At 36.8% G+C, this 11,955-nt stretch overlaps 1 pseudogene; it reads right to left on the bottom strand.

The window, feature by feature from the left end:
* Positions 1-11,628: 11,628 nt before the first annotated feature.
* On the bottom strand, positions 11,629-11,725 carry LOC130040957 (uncharacterized; annotated as a pseudogene).
* Between the last annotated feature and the right edge of the window lie 230 nt (positions 11,726-11,955).

Here is an 11,955-nt window from a genome sequence, read left to right as displayed (position 1 = left end):
GTATAGTCAAAGTGACATCTGCACTTGTTTGTTCATTGCAGCACTCTTTACAATAGCCAGAAACTGGAAGAAACCTGAATGCCAAAGAACAGATGACTGGTTAAAGAAACTTTGGTACATCTATACAATGGAGTACTATGTAGCTGTTAGAAAAGATGAAGTCATAAAATTTACATACAAGTGGTACAATATGGAAAGTATAATGCTAAGCGAAATGAGTTAGAAAGAGAGGGATAGACATAGAAAGATTGCATTCATCTGGGGGATATAAAGTAACAAAATACGAGATTAATACCCAAGAATAGCTGAGATCAGCACCAGGAGCATTACTCCATAGCTTAGAGGCCAGCTGGGCATTCTAGGGGAAAGGGCAGCTCAGATTGAGAGGGAGCACCAAATAAAGTGTGTTTGAAGGATCCACCCAGGAGGGGAGATGCATGTTGAAAGTAGACTATGGACTGAACATGTTTGCCACTCAATGCCTCTTTTGCAGACCACAACACCCAAAAGGAGAAAGAGAACAAAAGGGAATGCCCTGCCACAGAGGCAGGGTGGGATGGGGTGGGGGTGGAGGTGGGAGGGATATTATCCACGGTGGCAGAAAATGGGCACTGGGGGAGGGATGGGTATTTGATCATTGTATAATAGAAACCCAGGCACAAAAAATTGTAAATCTACAACTGTACTTCATGGTGTTTCACTAATAAAAAGAAAAAAAAGGAAAAATATTGGAGCTTAATGATTTGTTCTCATATATTTTCCCTACATGGTATAATTTGGCATTGATCTAGGAAGGCCAGCATGAAAAAGTTGAGGTGTATATCTTAACCACCAATGCCAAAACCACTGTAAGTATGGAACCCAAAGTACAATAGTTAAACTTCAAAATGTGTTCGTCAAGGAAATCGGTGGGAATGCAGGGCGAAATGGGTCGTTTGTTGTTCGAGGGATGAAGACACTGGTGGTGTGATTAGAATTGGAATATTGTATGACAAAACTCCATTATAAATGACGTTGTAAATCAAAATTGCCTAAATGTTAAAAAAAGAGAAGTCAAATTTTGTATATATCTCAAGAAAGCTTGTCTTAGCAAATTTTGGCATGGAAAGCATAGTTGGTAGAGAGATGGAGAAAGAAAGGGAGAGTTGAAGGTTGGGAAGAGAATCCTGGATATCATGGAAGAGATGAAAGTCGATCTTAGAAGATTTGGAGCCATCAGTGTTTAGAGAGTTAAATGGTGAGACCATAGCAGTTTAGATACTTAAATAGTGAGATTAGTTTAAGTCATCAGCAGTGTATACATAGAGTTCAAAGACCTCACAGATATTCGGGCTATATTAACTAACTAGGGGACCGTTTTTATCCTGAAGCACTATTTAAGTATAATGTATTGCCAGAAAGAATGATAAGAAGCTGGTTCTCTTTTTCACAGATTGATACAATAGAGATGAAAACTTTTATACAAAGGAATCTATCACCTTGTCCTGTTGCTCTGCTTTCTTTTCATCATTCCATTCTCCCCCATGACCCTACCTAATCAGGGCTCTCCACATTTCTAAGCAGTGTCACCACATAGTTCAGAGCATGTGTTAACTGCCAGTAGCTCACAGCTCTCATGTTTTACCCACACCCAGGCCAGAGCTATCCTTCTGCAAAAGAAGATGTCTACTGAAGGCCCATTCTTCCTTGAAGTGGCAGTCATGGTTTACCTCTTATTAATCATTGTGTTTACAAATTTCGATGAATGTCACTATACTAGTGACAGGGATTTTCCAAACTAAGGGAAGAATAAACATTTTTCATTAGCCCAAGAATTATGGGCAGTTATTTTCTATCCACTGCAAATAATATATGATAAGTAGTCAACAGCACTGAAGTAAAAACAGGGACATTTGTCAATTTGGTGCCATGACTAATCAGTCTTAGTATAAATATATATTTCTAATAAAAAAAAACAGAAGAAAACGAGTTGGTTGCTGGCAAAGAATGCCAAATCTCTGCCAAGAAATCCCTTGAAAATAAAAATTGTGACTATGTACAGAACATGATTGCCACTCAATGCCTCTTTTGCAGACCAAAAGACACAAAAGGAGAGAGAGAGCAAAAGGGAATGCCCTGCCATAGAGGCATGGTGGGATGGGTGGATGTGTGTGGGAGGGATACTAGAATCCATGATGGTGGAAAATGGGCAATGACGGAGGGATGGGCATTTGATCATTGTATAATCGAAACCCAAGGACAAAAATTGGTAAATCTACAACTGTACCTCATGGTGTTTCACTAATAAAAATTAAAAATAAAATGAAATACAAATTGTTTTGTCTGCCAGAGATCAATAGATGGGAACCTGAGTGAAGGCAAAAGATTAAGTTGGTTGACTTTTATTTTTCCTTGAGTATATAAATTTGATTTTGGAATCAATTTATTTGACAGTTTATCAAGACAGAGAAATTTTCATCACTTCTCTTATTTAAAAGTATAGTGATACACCATATCTCTATCTCACTTTATTTTTATTTCTGATAGTTTGACACAAAAGATATGTCAAAATCATAGATAAATGTCAATTATTTAAATACTTTTTGTTATGTATAATTACTTTATAGAACTGCTTAAATTTTAGGATTATGCAGAATCAACATGCATGTATCACATTACACTCACCACTGAAAGGCCTACTCTGTCATTCACCATTGTTCAATTTTTCCACTTTGATTACACCTTTCCTCCTGGTAACTAAATAGTCTTATAGTGCTATAGTTTGTTTTTATTGCTTTGAAAAGATCAAAACTATGCAATTTTCAACATTGGATGAAACTAGAGGATATCATGCATGTAAAGTTATCCTTAAGGAAAGGAACAGATACAGAGAGATTTTTCTCATATATGGGATGTAAAGACACACAGCAAAGTAGCAACAAAGGTTCAAGGGCAGTGTAAGGGGAGAACTGATCCACACAATTGAGTCAGGGGATTGGGAGGGAGGGATTCTGGGGGCTTGGGGGAGAGGGAGGGGTTATTTTTTGAGAGAATGAGGAGTGTCATGTTGGAATTATGTGTATGACAAACCATAATTAATTGAATTATAAATCATAGAATATAAATAATGATTTAGACGTTTGTCTGTCCCATTTTATTCTTTTAATTTGTTTTCTCCATATGCTACATATGCATGAACTTGTATGATGCCTATCTTTCTCTGCCTGATTTACGTCACTAACCATAATATCCTCATGTTATCCATTTTTATCAAATAATAAGAAGATTTCACTTCATACAACTGAGTAGTATTCCATTGCTTTACTACCTTTCAGTTTCAAAATTTGTGGTTTAAAAGATACAAATATTGGTTTTAACATTGCTCTGGTGCTTTAAAATATTTAGTTTAGTGAAGCAAAATAGATTTTATTGAAAAACACTTAGAAACTTGTGAAACAGGTGTAGGGTGGAATGGAATATATGTTCAAGAGAGAACACTCGTTTAACAAAGCAAGCAAAGAGAGACATGGAGAAAGGAAGCACGGTATTTCTTCAAGGGAGAACACAAATTTGAGGACCAAGCCGACTCTGGTAGTTTAGGAAAAAGAACTTGGAGTGGTATGAACTTAACTTGTGCACTTTAGGGGAGAACCTGAGTGACACTATTAGAAGTATGCTCAGGATATCTTAAACGGGAGTCTGCACTTGGAGTGAGAAGGGTAGAGTGTTCTTTCGGGAGATCTGGACTATGGAGAACAGTAATATTATAACATTAATGATAGTATCTTACAGTGGGATTCCAAAAAAATCTTTCACAGTGGCGTAAGAAATGATAACATTCTTAGGTATTTGGATTTCCTGTGGAAACTACTGGGAAGCTGTGTTGATGCTCTGGATGTCTCCAACTGAAACAAGGTCAACAAGTCATGAATGAAAAATTACAAGTTAGATGGATCAAGGATTCTGATCCCAGTGGAAGGCTAGCTTTTGGTTGGACAATTTCTACTCATGGCCTGATGTAGATTCTGATCCTGGGATACGTAACAGACAGGGATCCTCAGAAGTGAAGCCTCTGAGACAGAATTCATTCATGCCAATTTATGGGTTATCAATGTTTGCTCATGGCTGCTACCATTATAACATGCCATTCAATGGTTTTGTGGTTTCAATTTACTGTGTCAATGTAAAGATGAAGTTTCTAAATCAAAGGTAAAAATCTGAGGCCCTCAAGATGATGAATTATGGGGATGGGGGGGGGGGAGCTGGAGCTATAGTACAGCAGGTAGGGCATTTGCCTTGCACATGGCCTACCCAGGATAGATTCCCAGCATCCTGTATGGTCCCCCCAAGCACTGTGAGGAGTAATTCCTGAGTGCAGAGCCAGGAGTATCCCCTGTGCATCGCCAGGTGTGACCCAAAAACACACAAAAAAAAGATGATGACTTACCTTTAGATATTTTGAAGTCAAGTAGAAACAGCCAGAAAACTCCCCAGAAAAGACTTCTCCAGGATCAAAAACATCATCACCTCTAGCGTGAGAGCATACAGAAAATAAGGTTTCCATTTATGCCAAGTTAAAGCAAGCCATACATGATCTTGGAAAGTCTGTCAAAGGAAAGCATGGATTTAGGAAGGATAAGGTGACAACTGGGTCTTATAATATACAAGATATATATATTAAAATATACAATATTTTATAATTATTTATATATATTTATTTATATTAAAATATAATATGTATCTTAAAATATACAAGAGAAGCAAAGGTCATGAAGTAGGAGGTAAGGTGGCAATCAGGTCTACTACAAAAAGCATTTTTAATAAAAAGAGAAAATGTAATGAGACATCAAATAAGACCTTTGTAAATATTTAAGAACAGGGTTATAACTCAGTGATTCAGAATTTGCCTTCCATTGTATGATGATCTGTGATTGATCCTTAGCACTGGAAACAACATTGTTTTTAAGTTTTAATTTCTTTCTTTCTTGCTTGCTTGCTTGCTTGCTTTTTTATTTTTTGAGTCTTATCTGGCTATGTATAGGCGTTATTTTTAATTTTTTTAAAAAGGTTATAATTTTACTTTTTACCTGTAGTTTAAAACGAAATATAAATTATTTTAGAGTAAATATATGTGAAGAAGAATAAAATTTACAGGAACTATTTAGTATTCTTAATGATATTGCAGTCAGAACTTTGGGTATTATGAATGGAGAAAAGAGGCACTATTTTGTTGACGGTTACTCTAACTAGATGTTCTGATGATTATTGGTTCTTTGGGGACACATCCAGTCATGTTCTGGTGCTGCTTTGGCTCAAGGGTCTCTTCCAGTGTTGCTCTTTGTTGTGCCAGGAAATGAGTCTGCTTCTTTTACAGGCAAAGTCCACAGTCGTTCCAGTGAGCTATCACTCCAGTCTGAAAGGCTCTTAAGAAAGACTCTCATTTCACAAAATAAGTGGGGAACCTTTATTGCAGATGCTTGTTTAAATTGTTTGGCATGGAACCAGAGACACCAGCTTTCATTCAAAAAGTGGCCAGTGAGATTAATACCAGGAGTTTTGCTCCATGGTTTGGAATCCAGCCACACATTCTAGGGGGAAAGGGAACTCATATAGAGTAAGGAGCACCAAATAAAGGGTGTTTGGAGGATCCTCCCAGGATTGGAGAAGCATTCTGAAAGTAGAGTATAGACCAACATGATTGCCAGTCAATGCCTCTTTTGCAAACCACAACACCCAAAAGGAGAGAGAGAACAAAAGGGAATGCCCTGCCACAAAGGCATGGTGGGATGGGGGGATAGGGGGTGGGAGGGACACTGGGACCCGTGGTGGTGGAAAATGGGCACTAGTGGAGGGATGGGTATTTGATCATTGTACAATTGAAACCCAAGCACAGAAATTTGTAAATCTATAACTATACCTCATGGTGTTTCACTAACAAAAATTAAATAAAAATGTAAATGACAGAGAATGGGCACTGGTTGAGGGATGGGTACTGGATCATTGTATAACTGAAACCCAAGCACAAAAATTTGTAAGTCTACAACTGTACCTCATGGTGTTTCAGTAATAAGCATTAAAAGAATAAAAAGTGAGGCAATGCATAAAAAAAAAGTGGTCAGGTACCATCAATGCTGCTGCCCACACCCACACCGGGAGTGACAATGCTATGAGCAAGGGTTTCCATACTTGGATTCTCAAGATAGTGCCCCAGGAAATACTGACACGCAGCAGCATTTTGGACCCAACCTATTATAAAACTTGTTAGAGGTTAATTGATACCAAACAAGAAAATTCAGGACTGTTGTGTAGCTTCTTTGATAATTTATTTTTCTCTTAGTAGCTTGTAGTGGCAGTGGTATATTCTATAATAAACAGGATTGCGTTTTTAAAATGTTGAATGCCTAAGGTATATAAAAGAGGCAAAATAAAATGAGTAAATCTGTACACACATGAACACTTTTGTTGTTTCTTTAGGAATTGCTTGGATGAAAACTGTAGATGGGTAGCATGTATTTAAGTAGCTGGAGATAGGGATCAGGGGTGGTGTGGACTGCAGGGGAGGGTGGAAAGATGGGAAGAGATTATAAGTGTGTGTGTTTATGAGTGCTATTGTGTGAGAATGTTGAGTTTATAAGAATTCATGCATGCATGTGTGAGTAAGAAAGAGAGAGAGAGAGAGAGAGAGAGAAAGAGAATGAGTGTGTGTGCATGTATCCGTGTGTGTGTTTTCTTAGAAAAATCCTATATTTCACCTGAATTATTGTACCAAGTGATGCTGTCTTTCATTATGAGAATGTAATAAATAAATTTTATTAAATTCAGGTGGTGAAATATGTTGGCCTTTAAGCCCTTCCCCTCCTCCAATTCATCAAATTCTTCTTATAATTTTCATTTACTCCCTGACCTCTTCAGGACTCAATTGGATTCAATCTGCCACATCCAAATTTATCTCTTTTAGAAAAAGTAATTAGATTAAAATATAAATCACACTATTGTTAACATTCAAGTGGGTTCTAATGATAATTAATAATTTCTATTCATAGAAGTACTTATTCAGGCCACACAATAAGGCAAAATTCAGAATATTGGACAGAAGTCAATTATTTCTCAAGCAGAACTAGCTATATTATAGCCATTCTAAAGATGTTAGAAATTTGCAGTCCAGACATTAGAGGTTCATGCTATAAGTAAAATATTTCTTGTTTTCTCACCTGAATCCTATTCTCGATAATAATAATTGAATAAATGAATAAGTGACAGAAATAATTGAATGTCGTTTTCTTCACTTGAAGGTTTTATTCACAGATCTTGTCTCATAAAAATTATTCAGAAAACATTATATTAAACAAACATTCCATGGTGATTAATCAGAATTCTTATGTTTGAAAGTGACAAACTCATACCACACTCATTTTAAACTAAGAAGATACTTGATTCATGTACCTATAAAGCTGGAGTACCCTCTAGGTATGGTTGGGCCCAAAGAGTTGATTTTTATTTATTTACTTATTGATTGATTGAGTGATTGACTGAATCACTATGACTGGTTGACTGAATCACCATTGAGTGATTGACTGAATCACTGGGACATAAAGAGATACAAAGCTGTTCATGAGTAGGTTTCAGTCATACAGTGTTCCAAGACCCATTGCTCCATCCATTTCCCACCTACAGTGTCCCCAGTTTTCCCCCTGAAATCCTTTCACTCCCTCTCTCTCTCCTCACCCCCGCCCCCTGTCTCTCCCTTTCTTCTACCTATCTACCTATCTACCGATCTCTCCCTTTTCAGGCATCATGGTTTACAACACAGCAACTGATAGGTTACCATGTTTCTTCCTTTACCTATTTTCCCTTCACAGTTCTTTTCCAGCATCATCATTTCCAACTATCTTTGTCATAGTGGTCTCTTCTCGATCCCAACTGCCATCTCCCGCAGCCCATAAGGTAGGCTTCTAACAGTGGACCAATCATCCTGGCCCTTATTTCTACTGTCCTAAGGTATTAATCTAAAGTTATGTTTTTTCAAATCCCACAAATGAATGTAATCCTATATCTGTCTGTCTCCTTCTGACTCATCACACTCAGCATGATACTCTTCATGTACATCCATTTATAAGCATACTTCATAACTTCATTTTCACTAAAAGCTGCATAGTATTCCATTGTTTACATATACCATAGTTTCTCTAACTAATCATTGAGAATTCTTGGGCATACAAGTTGTTTGCAGATTCTCACTATTGTGAATAGTGCTGCAATGAACATAGAAGTGCAGATAGCATTTCTGCTGTGTGTTTTGGGGCCTGGGAGTATATTGCCAAAGTGGTATTGCTGGATTCATGGAAGCTCAATTTGTAGCTTTCTGAGAAATACCCATATCGTTTTCCGAAAAGGCTGAACCAATCGGCATCCCCACCAACAGTGAAGAAGAGACCCTTTCTCCCCACTTCCATGCTGACATTGGTTGCTCTTGTTCTTTTTGATGTGTGTCAATCTCTGTGGTGTGAGATATCTCATTGCTGTTTGGATTTGTATCTCCCTGATGATTCGTGATGTAGAAAATTTTACCTCTGTTTTTTGGTCATTTGTATTTATTCTTTGAGGAAGTTTCTGTTCGTTTCTTCTCCTCATGTTTTGGTGGGGTTGGATGTCTTTTTCTCATAAAGTTCTACCAGTGCCATATATATCTTGGGTTATATACAATAAGGGGTTAATTGTATGGGTATTGCATAAATAATTTTCCCCCATTATGAGGGCTGTCTTTTTATCATGGTCACCATTTTTTCTGAGTTGCAGAAACTTCTTGGTTTAATGTAGTCTCATTTGGTTATCTTCACTTCCTCTTCCTTGGTCAGTGGTGTATCATTCTAGAAGTTTCCCTTAGCTTTAATGTCATGGAGGGTTCTTCCCACATTTTTCTCCATATATCTTAAGAACTCAGGTATGATATTGAGGTCTCTAATTCATTTGATCTGACTTTGTGCCTGGCACTATAAAGAGGTCTGAGTTAAACTTTTTTTGCATGTTGCTGACCAGTTTTCCCAGCAGCACTTGTTGAAGAGACTTCCTTGCTCAACTTCATATTTATTGAGCCTTTATGATACATTAGGTAATAATAATCTGAGGGCCAGCGTCAGGATATTTGACTATATTCCATTGACCTGAGGACTCTCTTTATCTGAATATCATGCTAATTTGATTACTACGACTTTCTAGTAGGGTTTGAAGTTGGGGAAGGTGTTCCCTTCTTCTTTTTACCAAAGATTGCTTTAGCTCATCATGGGAGTTTATTGTTGTGTATGAGTTTCAAGAGGGTTTAATCTATTTCTTTGAAAAATGTTATGGGTATCCTTACAGAAAGTGCATTAAATATTTATAGCGCTTTGGGGTGTATTGCCATTTTGACAGTGTTAATCCTCTCAATCAATGAACATGGGATGTGATTCCATTTCCTCATATCCTCTTTTATTTCATGAAGTAGTGTTTTGTAGAGTGTTTTTGGTATAGGTCCTTAACCTTTTTAGTTGATTCTAGTATACTTGATTTTCTGAGGTTATTGTGAATGGGTTTGTTTTTCGCCTATCTCTTTTTTCTCTTTCATTAATCTTATTTGGGAAAGCCATGGACTATTGGATATTGATTTTGTAATATGCTACTTTAGTAAACAAATCTATTCTTCCAAGGAGCTTTTTGGTAGATTTTTTGGGATTTTCTAAGAATACTATCATGTCATCTCCAAATAGTAAAAGCTTGAGTTCTTCCTTTTTTTATCTGGATGCCCTTGATATCTTTTTCTTACCAAAATCATATGGCAAATACTTCAAGTACTATGTTGAATAGGAGTGGTGAGAGTGGGTAACTTGTTTTGTGCCTGATTGTATTTTGGGAATCTAGCTCATTGATTTTTCTCCAAGCCTTTAGTTTTTCCCCATTGAGAATAATGCTTGGTGTGGGTTTGTAGTAGTTTGCTTTGACTAGATGGAGGAAAGTACTTTCGACTCCCATTTTGTTGAGAGTTTTTCATCATGAATGGGTGCTGGATCTCATCAAATGCTTTATCTACATCTATTGATATTATCATATGATTTTTATCTTTATTTTATTGAGATGGTGTATTCTGTTGATTGACTTGAGAATGTTAAGCCATCCTTGCATCCGCAAGATAAACCTACTTGGTCATAGAGTGTGACCTTTTGTTGAGTTTCTGATTTCTCTTTGCTGGTATAATCTTGAGGATCTTTGCATCTGTATTTATCAAAGAAATAGGTCTGTAATTTTCTTTTTTGTGGTTTCTCTGTCTGATTTGAATATCAGGGTGATCTTTGTCTCATAGAAATTGTTTGGGAGTATTTCTGTTTCTTCAATTTCCTGGAAAATCTTAAAAAATGTTGGCAGTAGGTCCTCTTGAAAGGTTTGAAATACTTCATTAGTGAATCCATTTGGGCCTGGGCTCCTGTTTTTGGGGATACTTTTGATTATCATTTCAATTTCCTTGTAGTGATGGGTTCGAGTTTTCAAAATATTCTTGGTTCAGCCTTGGGAGGTAATTGGAATCCAGTAATTTATCAATTTATTCAAGATTCTCTCATTTCCTGCTTTAAATATTCTCAAAATAATCTCTGATGATCCTATGGATTTTGTAGTTTCTATTATGATGTCCCCCTTTGCATTTCTGATTCGGTTTATTAGGATTCTTTCTCTTTTCTTCTTTGTGAGTCTTGCTAGTAGTTTATTGATCTTATTTATTTTCTCAAAGAACCATGTCTTGCTTTTGTTGGTCTTCTGAATTGTATTTTGGGATTATATCTCATTGATTTCTTCTCCAGGTTTTATTATTTCTTTCCTCCTGGCTAGTTTGGACTCCTTTTCTTGGTCATTTTCCAAAATCTTGAGCTGTAAGTTATTTTTGTAGGCCCTTTCTTTCTTCCAGTTGAATTCTGGCGGAGCTATAAACTTTCCTCTTAGAACTGCTTTTGCTCTGTCCCACAAGTTCTGGTAGTTCCTCGTTGTCATTTTTTCTGGAATCTTTTTATTTCCTCTTTGATTTCTTCTCTACACCAATGGTTGTTTATTACTTCCCTCAAATAAAATATTTTCTTGCCGAGTTTTTGTCTGTTTGATCTATTGAGAAGTGAGAAAGTACTGTTGAAATTTCCATCTAGCATTGTGTTGCTATCAATGTTTTTCTTTAAGTCTATTAGAAGTTATTTTTACGTATTTTGCTGATCTGTCATTAGGAGCATATACATTGAGGAGGGTGAGTTCTTTCTGATGTACAGATCCCATGATCATTAAGAAATGACCTTCACTGTCTCTTATAACCTTTAGCCTGAAGTCCATGTGGTCTGATACTAGTATTGCCACTGCAGCTTTTTGGAGGTGTTCTTTTCTTGAAGAATCATTTTCTAGCCTTTGACTTTGAGCCCATGGTTGCTTTGATTATTCAGATGTGTTTCTTCCAGGCAGCAGAATGTTGGGTTCAGTTTTCTATTTCATCCTGCCATCCTGTGCCTCTGAATTGGTGCATTTAGTCCATTGACATTGAGAGAGATCATTCTGATGGGGATTTTTGCTATCTTTATGTCGAAATTTGGAGTACTTGTGGGGCTTGTCTTAGCTTAAAGTAGCCCTGTTAATTCTTAATGCAACAAAAATATGGAACACTTTACAAGTTGGCCTGTCATCTCTGTGTAAGGATCATGCTAATCTCTATATCATTTCAATTTTAGTATATGTGTTGCCAAACTGAGTATAAGAGCTGATTTTTTCCCCTATTTTTCTCTTCTGATTTCTTTGAGTGTTGTCCTTACTCACTCCTGTGGCAGACAGTGATTCCCAATCTAGGAAGGTATTTCAAAGCAGCTTGAAGTGATAAATTTAGAACATTAATGTCCCAGAAGGAAAAGTATGGTTTTTACTATAATATCTTTTACCATACCCAGGGCATCAGTTTTGCAAAATAATCCTTTTGGAAGA

The sequence above is a fragment of the Sorex fumeus genome, unplaced genomic scaffold (assembly GCF_029834395.1).
Source record: "Sorex fumeus unplaced genomic scaffold, SorFum_2.1 ptg000095l, whole genome shotgun sequence".
NCBI lineage: Eukaryota > Metazoa > Chordata > Mammalia > Eulipotyphla > Soricidae > Sorex > Sorex fumeus.
This window is presented reverse-complemented; position numbering and strand designations above follow the sequence as displayed.